General features: G+C 37.2%; 1 long non-coding RNA gene across 1 annotated transcript; it reads right to left on the bottom strand.

Annotated features, from left to right (window-relative positions):
* Positions 1-301: 301 nt before the first annotated feature.
* On the bottom strand, positions 302-9,071 carry LOC106497053 (uncharacterized). The gene is made up of 3 exons (XR_001294722.2): positions 8,929-9,071; positions 2,067-2,274; positions 302-519 (listed from the first exon to the last, which is right to left on the bottom strand). It is a non-coding gene; the product is annotated as an uncharacterized lncRNA (long non-coding RNA).
* Between the last annotated feature and the right edge of the window lie 813 nt (positions 9,072-9,884).

The following is a 9,884-nucleotide window of genomic DNA, read 5'->3' as shown; positions in this document are numbered from 1 at the left end:
TCTTGCATTTTGTGCACAGTGCAATTTATGCTGCATAGAAAGTGATGGCAAATTTTAGACAAAGGAAGATTTTTAGAGCCTGCTCCCCCTGCAATAGATTGAGAGTTTCCCCTACATTTCTGTGTAACTAGCATCAGGCAATAGAATTCTATGAGTACCTGAGGGTAAGTATAGCTCATAAAATAAGTAAGATTACATAAAGTTAAATCTATTGTTGAGGAAATTTCAAATACTGAAAAAGGAATTATTTATTTTCCTGGGCACTGGAAAGAATACAAACAAGTTTAAATGGTATCCACAATTCCTTTGAGAAAGATATTGAGCATAGCAGACTGTACAAGAACATTATTCAGCCTTACGGTATCAATATGCAGTATGATCTGACTGATGACTGCACACATGGATCAGCTGAGATTGTAACACTGCTCAGCAAGACAGATGGGAAAATGACATTGAGAAGGCAATACTCCTGCTGCATAATAAATCCAAACTTCTCCTTCCAAAACATGCTGAACTCTCCTAGGAGTAAGAAAAATGGTAATTATCTTCAGTTAAAACTTTTTTTTTTCCCAAAAAACCCCACAGTTTTTAGAAGTATGTTCATGCTGAAAATATCTTTTTGTGGAAGCCAGCAGATATCTTCAAAACAATTTCACCTTATTCTATTTTCCTTACAAATCTTGTTTTCAAAGACATCCTACTGATTTACCTTTTAGATGCTAATCTCTGAATATATCCAATTACCTCACTCACCTGAATATACTATTGCCCAAAAGATTTATATTTCAGGGACTGAGTTAAGCTTATCCTAAAATTCACAAAAATGCATGTGAAAGCAAAAATGAATGAATACGTTTCCTGATCACTGTGTCTATTTACAGTTTTCTTTCACAATAGCTGTTACGATTACTGTAACATATTTAATTGAAACACAATCCTATTAGTTCTTTTCCTGCTTTGTTTTCCCTCTTCTTTTTCATTTCACAATGTCCTAATAATTTACTTATGTAATGCTAGAATCCTTGAACTAAGATATCTTTGATAATCAATAACTAAAATCAATAAAACACAATCATAATAAGTGTTTTGTCATTTGTCCCAAAATAGCACAAGTGACGGTGCCTGTCACTGGCAGTAGTGAAAATATTCCCCCTGCCTCCCCGTTCTTCAACATGCATGTATCTGACTGTCAACATTTGGTTTGTTTTAAAGCAGACACTTGAAGTCGTTCTGCGTGCATGAACAACACAGAACAGATAACAGTGTGATAACACTCTTATCACGCAGCCATGTGCACTTGAGTATGAAGGTGAGATGCTTTTGCAAAGTGAAGAAATGGGACAGAAGGAAAGATGGATCTCTAACTGACCTTTAAGACTAAAAGCTTTAAAATTTTAAATACAACTGTTGAATAGCCTGAGGTTTCCTGACTGACCATGCACTTTGCTCCTCCTCTCCCCAACATGATATCTCACTTCTGTATCCCCATCAAAGCTTTTTTCCAGCTTCGAGTCCACTGTCTTGTGCAACACCTCATGACTGGTTATTACCCTTTTCTAGCACCTCTGGCAACCACGATTATCATATTTGCCTTTTCTGCAACTACGCACCCCAGCCAGGGCAAGCAGAATGTCACACATTCCTAGTGATCTTTATTATGACTTTTTCTAAAGAAACTGAAGTCCCCCAAATTCACTACCCAGGAACCTCTTGAAGTTCATTCCTGATTTGCATTGTAAGACTCAAAGCTTCTACCCGGAGTCCCCTTAATAACAACTCTCCCACAAAACTCCAGACAAGATGCAATTTTAGCATCTTCTGCCCAGTCTTCCTAGAGATGTTATTTTCTCAGCAAGCTTATAACTCACTGAGCTCCCAGGCCTCTTCCTAAAGGAGCTTTTGCCAAACAGAGCAATCTCTCCCCACTGAGGTCTCCCAGTTCCTTTTTCAAAGGCTGCTTTGCAGGAGAATCTAAGATTTCAGTTACCTGCTTATCTCCAGGAGCAGGAGATAACTGAGGGTTAACTAGGCTCCTTGATTTTTCTGAAAACGTAAAGGGTACGTACCTCATCACAGGTTTCCCAATATCCAACTCTCTTTCTATTTCTTCCTGCTGTCACAAGCCTAGCAAGCATGACTTCTTGCCAGTCCTCTATGTCCAGTCCTGTCTCTTCCTATCCTGGACTCAGGTTCTTTCATGGTTTTCCAGAGTCTCCTGCTACACATTTATCCCCTCTACTTCTGGCTTTGATGGTCTGAAGCAGCAATCAGTTCCTACAGATGATAAAACATCTGTATGTGAGCATAACACAGCTAGTAGCTATAGTAACAGAAAAGCATATTTTAAACAGAAACAAAACTAAAATAATCCAAGAGAAGTCTCTCTCATCTTCCCCTCTCCCCCCCAAATATTCCATAAGATCCTCCTACATGTCTTCATCTAATTGTTTCTCCCTGTAGCCCAAATCAGGGTAAGAGAGAATTAAAACTTTCTTTTGCCTGGATAAGGAGAAAAATAATCATGCATAACAAAACTAGAAAGAAAAGACAGATTTTTTTTTTTCCAGGAGAAGAGAAAAAATAAATCTATAAGTTGCAAATCTGGTATTGGTGAAATGTCCCAGTTCTTGCTTAATTTTGATACAGGCTTTGCCACAGGAGTTTCCTTGCAGGTTGTAAACAGATTTCCATCATTTCGCCTTTATTATGTTGTTCTCTTAGTAATGTTCGCTTCCCACAATAAAAAGGCAGCAGGACTAAAGCTTGGAAGTCAGTTCAATCTCAGATGTAATGAAACACACACAATATTTAGATAAGTCAAAGGCTGAAGGCTGGATACTTACTCTTCTTCCTCAGAAAATGGGGTGGGATGCAGAAGCATGGCTTCAACTTTGGAGTTTCAAAATGGTCTTCAGGGTAGCACTGCCAAACGAGGCCTCACGCTGATATCGCTGCCCGGCTGCGGCCCCCTGCTCGGGAGCCGGCCTTGACGCGAGCAGCACAGCCTCACGGGGCTCGCACGTGACCCACGTCAGCCATAAAACTCCCAGCCTCCAGCGGCTCCACACTAACTGCCCAGGTACAGATCCACGGAGCAAAGCGAGTACTGTGAGCAGTCCCTTGAGATTGGGCATTTCCCCAGGGCAGTGCTGTCTCAAGACATCAGCTTGGATCCCAAAGCAGTAAGGCTGTTTGCTAATGCCTGTGACCCAGCTTGCCATTGCACAGACCTGGACTGCATTTTCTAGACATTCAAAATAGTGTGGGTAAGTTTTAAAACAGAAATACCAGAAGAACTTTGTGCAATGTCTTAAGAAGAGGTCTTGAATCTGACTGGACTGAGACAGGGTATTAAAGAAAAGATGCTTTTTCTACCTTCATATATTCTTCACTCCTCTAAAACATGTGTAGGTGGCCTTCTATATAAGAGACCAAAATAGACTCAATGCCTCGGCTTACTTTACTGCTGAACAGGTCAGCGGGGTGCAAAACACTGTTTTGTAATTTAATGCATTTATACATGCTTCACACCTTTTCATTCTCTCATTTTAAAATATGCATGTTGAAATAGGTAAACAATTAATAGACTTGTACAAAAAAAGATGTCCAGTGAACTCCTCCCTTATTTTATTTGAACTAAGAGACATGAAACATTCTTCTTCATTTACTATAGTATTACCTTTCAACAAATTATTCTTTGATACTCTCTTTTCTGAGGGACTAAGACCTTTGCCTATATCTCTTAAACACATACAAATATATAAAAATATTTGTATATATGGCTTTCAATAAAACCCTGCTGAAATAGATTTATACATTTTTTTTTAAATCAGTGAAATAAGTTACCATGCAATTAAAGAGAATTATATATTCCAGCAAATTATATCCTGATATTTATCAGACTGGAATATTGTTGTACCTGATTCAGTTTTATACTTTGACATCTCTCCATTGTTGTTGATTAATGGTTAAAACTCTCTGAGAATCTAAAATGGTGTTGTAAATAACTTCTATTATTTAGATATCTAATGGATGCGACCTCTACTAATGATGAATTATATCACAATTCTTAATTACATAGTCTTCTGAAATCTAATTTAAATAGTAGCTAAACAGATTAAATACAGAAGAGAACAAATGCTAGGCAGTTGGTAAAATGATAAATTTAGGTTTTAGGCTCAGCATTGTAGAGTTTTTCCACAGATTGTTTTGTAAAGTATTATCTTTCTCAGTATCTTATTAGATCATTGTAACCTGAATTTATATATTGATTGATTCAGTTCAGTGTCAATCATAATGTGAAAATTTAATAAAAAACAACTCTAATTGTTCTTCAGAGACTTAGCAATAATCGCTCCCGTATTTCAGTCAAGCAGATGTCTTTCACGTTCTGTTTTTCAAGCATAACTATTGTACCTTTTTGGGGGCACTGCACACTTTTCAAATCAGTATTTCATTCACTGAAATGTTGACAGCTGGCTTAACAACATATCACATAGGGGTTACACTTGATAAAATTAGAACTGTATTCTGTCAACAACAATTCTGCGGGTGTTTTGCACATTTCCTGCCATAGCCATCCCATGGTAACAGTGTAAAACCAGTACTCATTTTTGAATACATAAATGAATCCTTACAAGACATGTCTCTGGCTTAGGTTTGGCAAAGGCACAGTGAAAACAGACTTTTTAAGAAACTGCCACAACTACTCCTGTCTTCTCTTCCATTATATGCAGATCTGTAGGGAATGTGTAATTCCCAAGTGGAAGGTGCAGCTTTGCTGTAGTACTAACAGTGGTGGCCTGAAGCATTTCCAGAGAAACAAAACAAGCTAACATTTTTCCTTCAGGCCATCTTTTCCAGATACTGATGAATTTCACAAGAAATGCCTTGGTCAAAGGTCATTATTCCAATTAACCCTGCTTTTGGGGTTGTTGCTAAAGCAAACCAAACAAAATAAAATTATGTAAAAAAATTCCATTTTTTGTCATCACTACCTCCTTTTGAAGTGCTAAAAAACACTTATGTTAACGATGAGATTGTCATATAAGCTCTTAAAAAGAATTAAAATTTTGTACAGTCAGTGGGAAATTAACTTAATTACTTTAAGTTGTAGTTATTTTGAGAAATTTTTTTCCCCTAAGATTATTGTTTGTGAATCAAGATCAAGAAAAACAAGTATTCTACAGTCCGTAAAGCAGTTATAAAATGAATTAAGATATTGCAGGCTTTTACCCACTGCTCTGTGAGCATTTAAGTTCAGATCTAATAGGACCTGGTGGAACAAGCAAGTGCACCTCCAACTCATAGTCATTCAAATCTTGGCTTCACTGGTAAGACTAGCAAAAAGGATACCATATGGTTATTTTTTCCTTAATATGAGCACCCCAACTAAACTAGTTTAATTTAAGCTGATGCCAATGTAATGAAAAACATCTGGTAATTAACAAAGTGGATCAGATTCAGGCTGGATATTTAAGAGAGACAGTTTCATAGTTACCATATGTCCCTGGAAGCATCCTTCTTTTTGGTTTTAACATTCTATAGAAATTTAAAGAGTAAAAGGTAGCACCTGCCAAGTGCAAGACTTGTAGAATTTAAGATATGTCTGTAACAGCATTCAGTGCACAACTGTTTTGTACTAGGGGAAAGAAATACAACTCAAAAAAAACTAGACATGTCACAATAGGCTGTATACTGTTATTGACAAAACCCAATTTGCTCAACTCGGATGCATAGGATGTCAAGAGTGAATCTTACGTTAGCCACGTATCAATTGTCTTTTGTACTGCCACATGAATGTAAAGGAAATCCCGACTGTTTGCTATCAGCATCTGATTAACCACTGAATTCTAACCATAGTTTTGAAACAAAGAACAATTTTATTTGATGCCAACCATTGTCTGTAGCAGTCTGTAGCCAGTTTCCATTAGCAGAGGATGAATCTGAATTCTGATAAGATGTGGGGATGAAATGTTAACTTAAGCCAAATGAATATTCAAATAGGAAAGTGAAAATAGGTGTCAAGGACTTGCTGCACTTAAGTACTTGGTTACATGAAAACTGTACACCATTTGACAAAGCAACACTGGTTTCTAATGATTACTTCCCCCATATAATTTATTCATCTATTCTACAGCAGTGTTTCAGGGCTTAATGAGTATTTGTAAAGCTCTGGATGAAATGCACTCTCTAAATGCAAAACATTATACCATTTACAATGAATGAAGTAGAGTTGATTACTGGTTCAAGAAAGCCACCAAAGCTCATCAGCATGTGCATTTGAAGAGACATACTACTTCATGGGCTGGGAAAGCCCTCTGTTAATATCCTACCCAGTTAAAAGGCTGTGTGTGCTTCCCACTGAGTCCCCTCAAAAGTGCAGGGAGAAAGGAAAAGCCATGTAATTTTGTTTCTTATTTTCACCTTTGCTAGAGGACACTCCCATATCACATCTCAAAGAGTGAATAAACAATATTAAACAGAAATATCGCTCCCTTTGGAAACAGCTTTTCTTCATTCCTAAAATAAAATACTTGCCTTACTGACATGGTCCAAATTTCTTCTCTATATTCTGTGAATTCAAGGACTTCTACCACCATCAATAACACTGAACAGAGTGTGCTGGACTACCAGGAGAGTTGAGCACTTTCAGCTCACCACTACTACCTTGGCACCCTATTGAGTCCACTGTTGTTCCTTACATAGCCACATTTCACCTTGGAAGACCAGCTTCCTGAAATATATATTTCTGAAAGTATACAACACCCTTCTATCAGCAGAAGTGGCAAACAAGATGATCTCATGTTTCCAGGTGGGATTTGCATGATGACGTGATTCTCTTGTCCATTGTTGCAATACCACTGCCTCTATGAAAGATGCCGTATGCTTTTTTAACTAGTTAAATGTCTATTTGAGAAACTGAGACCTCCAAATAATTGGAAATCATTGGTGATTTTCTTCAACTCTAAGTTTTTCATTTCCTCTACACTATATTTGCACTGTATTTTATTCAGTGATAAAAACTGATTTAATATTAGTGATGCTGATGAATAGTTCCACCAATTCTAGAGGAAGACTAATTAAGACTTTATAAGACCAGTTTTTAGAATGAAGAAAAAAAAAGTCAGGTACAATAAATATTGCAGAATTAAGTAGTCTTCCCATTTTAACCAACTGTTGCTCAAGCATTTTATTTCTACATTATGGGTATCTTTTCTGTGAATAATAAACGAGAATTCGTGAAAGGCAAAATATTGGCTTTTAAGATCTTGTACTTTTTTGTTCATTAATTTGTCTTTCTCAAATCTGTAAATGGTGGCTATTTCTATAGTTGCTCTGACTTTCCCCATACATGACTTCTACTGCATGCTGGGACATAAGAGAATTTACAGTTTATCTTTTATGCATCTATGCCAATGTACCAACAAAAAGTAAAGCTGTCAGTAGTTCATGACAGCCTCATGGGCAGAGAAGGATATAAAATATCACTATTTTTATGAGATAGCCAACTTTAAAGTTAAAAGTCATTTCTCCACATGAGCTAGACATGGTAAGTAGTCTGGCTAAAATGTAATGCAACTATCAGGGGTCAGTGTGGAGATTGCATTCTGTTCGAAAGAGAAAGAAAAATTGCCCATGAGAAAGATGACTGCAATTCAAGATTATATCAACTTCCTTGGCAGTACTGTATATGAAGATAATATTTACAGAAACCACCATCTATCAGAGACAGACATTCAGTTAATTAAAATGTGCTGTAGCCTAAGATTACCTTTTAGTAATTCCAGTTTGCAAGAAGGTCATGTCTAATGATTTTCTGCTGGAGTTGCTAGTTTTTGCATTTGGACCATTAAAGATTTTGATTCCTGTTCTACTTGATAAGTTACTCAGATTCTTGCAAACACAAGTGCCAATTCATGGATCTTTCACTGTTCATTTTAAGTTTTTGCCCCAAACTGATTCTCTTTTTCTGAAGGGAAAACAGCTGCACATGGAACATCAGAAATAATTAATTTTGCACCAATCAAGAAAAAAAAGCCATTGCAACCAGATAACCAGTATACTCCAGTATTTCAAATACCCAGGATAAATTACAGTAAACAGCCCAATACTGCTCTCAATTGCATCATTGCTGCTCTACCACAGCTGTGACAAAGATAAAATTTCCTGTGAATAATGTTAAATTACACTGTAAATACAAATTAAAGTATGTATGACTTATTTTCAGAAAATCATGTATTTAAAGTATTCTAGATAATTGAAAAATTTGAAAAAAATAACTATTTCAATTTGTTGGGGGCTCCTGATCTCTGTGAACAAAGTGTATTAATATCCTATCTTTTAAAATATTTTGGAAGCATCCAGAATGGTGAAGAACACTAAAGCGATTCAATGGATAAACAGAGACAAACATATGCAACCAGTTAAGCTGCTTAATTAAAAGATAGAGGCTGTTCAGAATATGTCTGTCTAATATTACTAGTAGAAATAGCACATAGCACATTCCAGCCATAAGTCTCAAACTCTTCTAATTAATATTAATCACATTACTGACTTGAGTTCACAGAGGGATAGACCTGAAGGGAATTAACCAACTGAACAGGTAGTCAGTGCTGGCACCAAAAACAACCAACCAGAAAGCCCAAGTTTCCCTGAAGCTCTTTTCATGCTGACTTAACCAAGCTGACATTTAATCTCATCTGCTGTACATAAAGGGTGATTAGTCTGCCTAAATTACTGTTAGGACATCCAAAGTTACAACTAGCCTTGGAGACACTTAAGTAAATGCTTAACTTCACACAGATTCAAGCGAATGAGGCTGTTCCCCCTGGTAACGTAAGGTACACATATGGATGCTTATAGTGTTACAGTCTCTCAGCCTCGGTCGTCTCCCTAGTGAAAAGATATAACAGGAGTCTGACTTACTTCCATTCGCTTGCTAATCAGCATGAAAGATATGCTGTACATCTTCCACAACATTCGGCCAGGGGTGGCAGAAGCATTCAGATGCACGGAGCAGGAGAATTTGGAACTTCACATCTATTTTGCACATCTGAAAGACAACTCGGTTAAATTCCTCTGTGTAGTTTAGGCTTCACTAGCATCTATGGTGACTAAAACGGTCTTGTGGTATTACGGTGCACTGTGGTTCTGTGGCCAGTGTTCATTCTCGTAAGTGTTTTAAAAGATGCAGACTTTAATTTAGATGCAAGTTTAGTTGTCCCTAGTGATCAATGCAATATATGTTGGCACAACAAGCGCAAATATTTGTAATCATGTCTCATGAGGGGCGTCTCCTGACCTGAGAGCAAAGAGCATGTACATAGTCAAAAACGAGGAAAGCGCATTTCTCAGACAGGTAAGAGGGAATAGAATGAGAAATATAGCTCCTAACTAACACAATGGGGATTGAGAAAGATTTTCAACATTGTTTGAATCTTGTTAGTTTTACATGTCCTGAATTTGTTTCACAAATTGAGAATCTTCTTGTTCTGACTTTCGCCAAGCAGGAACTTCATTCCCAGTAGCCACTTCCAAGCTCCTGCAGGGAAGTGTCTCAGTGAAAGCAGCTGTCATCTAGAGGCAGCAAATCTGCCTGAAAACTGTTTGGTCAACTTCCTGCTTTCCTGTTCCCTGAAGCAATGAGCGCTGAAACACTCCTCAAGGAAACAGAAAAATCAGATGCCTAACAAAGGTCACAGTCAATTTTGCTAGAAAATTTTAAGCTTGAGGGAGCTTAAATTTTTACTAAGGCTTTGTCCACACCAAAAAAAAGTATCAATGTTACTAAATTGGATTAGCAATTTATTTGGTGAGGTGTTATCCTCGTCCTATGGAAACATGTCAGATTATTTAAGGATGGGTGAAAAAAGGAGGTGCAT

Source organism: Apteryx mantelli, chromosome 4 (genome assembly GCF_036417845.1).
Source record: "Apteryx mantelli isolate bAptMan1 chromosome 4, bAptMan1.hap1, whole genome shotgun sequence".
NCBI lineage: Eukaryota > Metazoa > Chordata > Aves > Apterygiformes > Apterygidae > Apteryx > Apteryx mantelli.
The sequence above is the reverse complement of the archived record's forward strand: the minus strand, read 5'-3'. Positions and strand labels throughout refer to the sequence as shown.